This window comes from Carlito syrichta, unplaced genomic scaffold (assembly GCF_000164805.1).
Source record: "Carlito syrichta isolate Samal-C Ts95f unplaced genomic scaffold, Tarsius_syrichta-2.0.1 Scaffold316508, whole genome shotgun sequence".
Lineage (NCBI taxonomy): Eukaryota > Metazoa > Chordata > Mammalia > Primates > Tarsiidae > Carlito > Carlito syrichta.
In genome coordinates this window covers 307437-314159 of record NW_007260604.1, presented here as the reverse complement: position 1 = coordinate 314159, position 6723 = coordinate 307437, and the positions used below count along the sequence as shown (strand labels likewise).

Here is a 6723-nt window from a genome sequence, read left to right as displayed (position 1 = left end):
AGACTCCAACTCAAAAAAAAAAAAAAGAAAAGAGAGAGAAATCTGAACACCTATCATAACACTACAAGAAAGGGATTGGCAGGAGTGGAACACTGCTGGAGGTTGGAGGGTGGGGTGGGTTGAGGGCGGAATGGGTCAGAGTGGGAGGTGGTGAGCTGGTACCACAACATCAGTGAGGATGTCTGATCCCATTCCAGGCAAAGTGAGGTCCAATGGGAGACCCAGACTTCAACTGTATGTATGTATGTAGGACCACTTATGCACCCAATCCTGACTTGTACCCACTTCTTAAAAATAAAAAAGAAAGAAAAGAAAAATTTTTCTGAGCCAACTTGATAAGATGGTAATTGTCTGTTTCTTGACAGAATTGAAAAAACTCTATAATATTCTAGAAATCACAAGAATTGTCCGGGCCTGGTGCTTTTATGAAGGTAGTGGAATGGAAGATATCTTAAAAATATATTTCAATTTTATTATTAGTTATTGACATACTAAATTCATAATTCTTTCCTTGTGATTTATCGAGCTTTTAAAAAAATTGTTAGCAGATTATGCCAACACCATTTGTCATATAAAAGTTTCTTTTCCCACTTAACTAAAATGCAATCTAATAATACCGTTTGTATACTTCGATATTTTCTAGAATCATTATACCTGTTTCTCCATTTCTGTGTGAATTCTTTACTCTTTTGATTACAGATACTATACAATAAGCTTTACTAACTGGTAGGACAAATTTTTCCTTATAGTTTTTTATCCAAAATTCTCCTAATTATTCTGCTATATGTTATTCCACATACAAATCTTGCATAATTTTAATTAATATGAGTTTGTTTAGCTTCACTAAAAAAGTAAAATTCCAGGCTTCACCAACATATAAATAAATAAATTAGATTCCAGGTACAGGCTCGGTGGCTTAAACCTGAATTCTCATCTCTTTGGGAAGCCAAGGCGGGAGGATTACTTGAGTCTGAGTTCGAGACCAGCCTAGACAACATGGCAAGATCTCGTCTCTATAAAAATCCAAAAAATTAACCAAGCATGGTGGTGCATGCCTGTAGTCACAGTTACTCAGGAAGCTGAGGTTGAAGGGTCTCCTGAGCCCTGTGGTGAATTGTAATTGTGCCAGCCTGGATGACAGAGTGAGACCCTGACTCAAAAAAAAAAAAAAGATGCCTCTAGGATATCTATTAAAGTTCTATGTTAATTTTTAAAAGATTGGCATTTTTATAATATCAACCCTTCCAGCCAGTAATATTATATCTCATACTTTATTTTTATGACACGTCTTTACATTAAATAAAGTTTTAGTCTTTTCAACTTCCCCCATTTAATTCACTCCTTTGTATTTTATAATGTCACTATTGTAAACATTTTTCTTCATTTTAATTTTCAGCTGATTATTTCTTGTGTAAAGATAATATAATAGATTTTTATGTACTCTGTATTTAGCTGCCACACTCAGCTGTCTCTTGTTAGTTTTAATAGGTTTTAAATTGAGTTATATTTTCTGGATATATAATTATATTCCCTTCAAATTCTGTCTCTTCTTTTTGTAACATTTGTATTTTAATATCACTTATTTTATATACTGCCTTTCTCCCTAAGCTAAAACCTCCAAAACAATGCTGAATACTAATTGTGCTGGTAAGTATTCCTGTCCGGTTTCTGATTTTTGTGTGTGTGTCAATAGCTTTAATTTTTCCACTATTATTTGAAGATGAGTTCTTTCAATTCCTATTTCATGTATAGTTTCTATGAGGAAAAACAATTCTATAATACATTTCATCAACATCTATGGCATCTTTTAAAATCTTTCTGTTAATGTACCAAATTATTAGTAGATTTCCTAAAATTGAATCAGTTTATTTATTTAAACAGATTTAATAACACATAATAAAAGTTCGCAATTTTAAGAATACAGTTCAATGAATACTGGCCAATATGTACAGTTGACCCTTGAACAATGCAGGGATTGGAGGTGCTAACTTCTTGTGCAATCAAAAATTAGCTCATAAATTTTGGCTATCAACTAGTATCAGCTGGTAACCTCCTGTTGACTGGAAGCCTTACCAATAACGTGAATAGTTGGTTCACATATATGTTGTATGTTATATATATTATACATTGTATTCTTATGCTAAAGTAATCTGGATAAAAGAAAATGTTACTTTAAAAATCATAAGGGCCGGGCTTGGTGGCTCAGTCTGTAATCCCGCGCCTTTGGGAGGCTGAGATGAGTGGATTGCCTGAGCCCTTGGGTTCAAGACCCGCCTGGGCAACTTGGTGAGACCTCATCTCTACAATAAATCAAAATGAGCTGGGCATGGTAGCGCGCGCCTGTAGTTCCAGCTACTCGGAAGGCTGAGGTGGAAGGATCGTGGGAGCCCAGCGGGTCGAGGCTGCCACTGCACTCCAGTCTGGGTGACAGAGTGAGACTCCAACTCAAAAAATAAAAAAAATCATAAGGAAGAGAAAATATATTTACTTAAGTGGAAGTGGATTATTATAAAGGTTTTTATGCTCATTTTCACATTGAGTAGGCTGAGGAGAAAGGAAAAGGAAGGGCTGATCTTGCCATCCTAGGGGTGGCCGAGACAAAAGGGGAGGGTAGTAAAAGGGAGGCAGAGACACTAGCATAACCTTACACTTAAGTTCTCTCTGACCTTTTTGCTTTTATATTTTTTTAAAAATGCTTCTAGGCTGGGGGTGGCTCATGCCTGTAATCCCAGCACCTTGGGAGGCAGAGGCTCAAGGATTGCCTGAGTCTGGGGGTTCAGGTTTAAAAAAATAAAAATTTAGCCAGGCATGGTGGCACATACTTATAGATCCAGCTACTTAGAAGGCTGAGGCGGAAGGATTGCCTGAGCCCAGTAGATCGAGGTTGCAGTAGCCATGAGTGTGCCACTGCCTTCCAGTCTGGGCAAGAAAACTATATAGTAAATAGTTTCATAGAAAACTATAACAACAAAGGTATCTTTAATAATGAAATCCAGCTGGGCGTGGTGGCTCAGCCTGTAATCCCAGCACTTTGGGAGGTCGAGGCGAGAGGATTGAACTGAGCCTGGGGGTTCGAGACCCGGCTGGGCAACTTGGTAAGACCTCATCTCTACAATAAATTACAAAAACTAGCTGGGCATGGTGGTGTGCATCTGTAGTTCCTGCTATTTGGAAGCCGGAGGGGGAAGGATCGCCTAAGTCCAGCAGGTCAAGGCTGCGGTGGCCATGAGGTCACCACTGCACTCCAGCCTGGGCAACAAGAGTGAGACTCCAACTCAAAAAAATAATAATAGTAATAATAATAATGTAAACCTTCCAGATTTTCATGATGTTCTCTTCATTGATGTTCTCTTCCATAGCATTAACAGTCCTTTCTATAGAGTACCATGTGTAATGAGCCTTAAAGATTCTTTTTTTTTTTTTTTTGAGTTGGAACCTCACTCTGTCACCCAGGCTGGAGCGCAGCGGCATGCTTACAGCCACTGCAGCCTCAACCTGCTGGGCTCTGGCGATCCTTCAGCCTCAACCTTCCAAGTAACTGAAACTACTGGCACGTACCACCATGCCTGGCTAATTTTTTAATTTATTGTAGAGAAGAGGTCTCACCAAGTTGCCCAGGCTGGTCTTGAACCCCTGGACTCAAGCATCTTCTCCCCTCAGCCTCCCAAAATGGTGGGATTACAGTCTTGAGCCACTGCACCCAGCCAAAGATTCTTATAGACTTTGTGATCTCAAGCCTGAATTAGAGGTGTTGTGTTTAAAGTCAGTTAGACCACTTTAACATCTTTGATGTTGAACTCATGAGGTTTGAATCAATTTTTTAATTGCTGAAACTTACCCTACTTGGTTAAGATATATCTTTTTTAGTTTTATAATTTCTTTGCTTTTATATTCTTAATAGACACATACATGAAATTTAAATAAATACATGCAAATAATCATGTACTATATACTTTTTATGTAGTGAAGTCATGAGTTTATCATTTTCCTTTTTTCTCAGGATTTTCTTTTTTTCTGTTCTTCTCCCTCCAAACATACACTCCTACCTTTACCCCCCAGTAATTCTTGTTAGCAGAACAAGTATTTAGATGTTGTTCCATGTTTTTTCTCCATGCTAGTGTAATAATACATAATATTATAATCATATAATATATAAGCATGTACATATATAGGATCTTGTCATATTTCTTTAAATGGAATTATGTTATACACATTTTCGGCATCTTCATTTTTTACTAAACGTTATCTTAGGGAATTCCAACAAATGAATGATATAGTTCTAATTTATTGTTTTACAGTTACTTCACATTTCATGGTATATGTGGCATGACAGACTCAACATTTCTAATTTACTTAACCCATTATTTCTAGTTTCTTACTACTTCAAGCAAAGTCACACAAAATATTCAGATTAGATGCTTTTAAGCTTTGTTAATATAATTGAGATGCAACAGGTACCCAGGTGTGGGCCTGCAGGGCAAATATAGATAGATTAGATAGAGATGGTGATAGCTGGCTAGACTAGATAGATAGATAATAAATATGTATCAGTAGATTGTTTCCTAAACAATATTTCCCCCAAAATGTGTAAAGTATTTTTCACAAATCAGCAGTGGACATTACTAATCTTTTAATTATCTTGTCAATAAGTTGCGTGAAAGGTGGTATCTCATTGCTATTTTAATTTGCATTTCACTGACTACCAATGAGTTAGAACACTTTACAATATATTTGTTGGTTATTTGGGTTTATGCTTTTTCATAAACACATTTTCAAGTATATTATTTGCTTATTAACTTCTTCATCTTACTTATTTATGCTGTCTTTGGCTAATAAAAGTTTTTTATTTTTATATAGTTAAGTATTTTTACCTTTATGTTGTTGCTTCTAGGATCCCAGTCTTGGTAAGGGCCCTCACATTCTTCGATAGTCCACATAGACTCCTATATTTTCTTGCAAGATTCTTCTTATGGTGTTTATAATTATACCTTTGAACCAACCAGATTTATTATTTTATTTTTTATTTTTATTTTATTTACTTCTTTTTTTGAGTTGGAGTCTCACTCTGCCGCCCAGGCTGGAGTGCAGTGGCACTCTCACAGCCACCGCAGCCTCGACCTGCTGGGCTCCGGCGATCCTTCCACCTCAGCCTTCCAAGTGGCTGGACCTACAGGCACACGCTACCACTCTCGGCTAATTTTTTGATTGTAGTGTGGAGACAAGGTCTCGCCAAGTTGCCCAGGTTGGTCTTGAATCCCTGAGCTCAGGCAATCCTCTCGCCTCGGCCTCCCCAAGTACTGGGATTACCGATGTGAGCCACCGTGCTGGACAGACTTTATTTTTAATATTATAAAATACAGAATTAATTTTAGTTTTATCCCAACTGTCCCAACACTACTTATGAAATAATTCAGCCTTTCCTCATCCAATTGAACTGTTGCATTTTCCATATATTAATTTTTTATTTATACAGTGTCTGTTTTTAAACTTTTCTACTTTCATTCTTTGTCAGTACCAAACGAATTTAATTTTGTGTTAAATATTAAATGAATATAACATTTAATTTATTATGATTTTTAAAATTTTATATCAATGTCAATATCTGAGTAAGCAAAATCTCCCACACGGTGGTTCTCTTTTTTTATTTTTTTGAGACAAGGTCCTGCTCTGTCACGTAGGCTCTTTCGCCCAGCTCACTGCAGCCTTGAACTCTTGGACCAAAGAATGCTCCCACCTCAGCCTCCCAAGTAGGTGGGTCTACAGTCACATGCCACTATGCCCTGCATAGCTCCCTCTTACTTAAAAAAAAAAAAAAGTTCTCATGAAAAATCAGGTTGTTTGTCTTACAGAATATTCCATATCCTATATTTGACTATTTCCTTGTAGAAATGAATAATTTATAATGCTTTAAGCTTTGTTAATATGATTGAAATGGAAGAGGTACCCAGGTGTGGGCCTGCAGGGCAAACATAGATAGATTGGATAGAAATGATGATAGTTAGCTAGACTAGATAGATAGATAACAGATATATGTCAGTAGATTGTTTTCTAAACAATATTTTCCCAACAATGTGTAAAACATTTTTCACAAATCAGCAATGGACATTACAAATCTTTTAAATATTTTGTCAGTAAGATGAGTAAAAAGTGGTATCTCATTGCTATATTAATTTGCATTTCACTGACAGTAAGTGAGAACACTTTTGAGAAACACTTGTTTCTCTTCTCTTCTTGCTTTTTGTAGATTAAAAGTTAAAGGCTTGATTATATTTAAGTTCCATTTATTTGGGATTGAGCATCCTTCATAGGTAGCGTGAGGTACTTTATATGGCATCACATTATGACGTCTTTAATGTATGGCTGTCCACTTATAATGACATTGAGATTGATGGATGAATTCAGTTATTGCTTTGTCTGACCAATTCATTATCAAGTTCCCACATGAGCCTTTCACCTAACGCTTTAGCTGCCACTTGTGATCATTCCTTAGAGCCATTGTTTCACTAGGTTTACAAAATGGTGATTTTCTTATTCTACCATTCTTTGTACATTTATTGGCTGAAATGTTTCAATAAAGAAGAGTCTTCCTTTATCAACTATTTAGTAGCCTTGAAATACAATTAAGCCGGGCTTGGTGGCTCAGCCTGTAATCCCGTGCCTTTAGGAAGCTGAGGTGAGTGGATTGCCTGAGCCCGTGGGTTCGAGACCCGCCTGGGCAACTTG

General features: G+C 36.8%; 1 pseudogene; it reads left to right on the top strand.

Moving 5' to 3' along the window:
* The first annotated feature begins 340 nt into the window (after positions 1-340).
* Positions 341-6723, top strand: part of LOC103277208 — a 9969-nt pseudogene continuing 3586 nt past the window's right edge.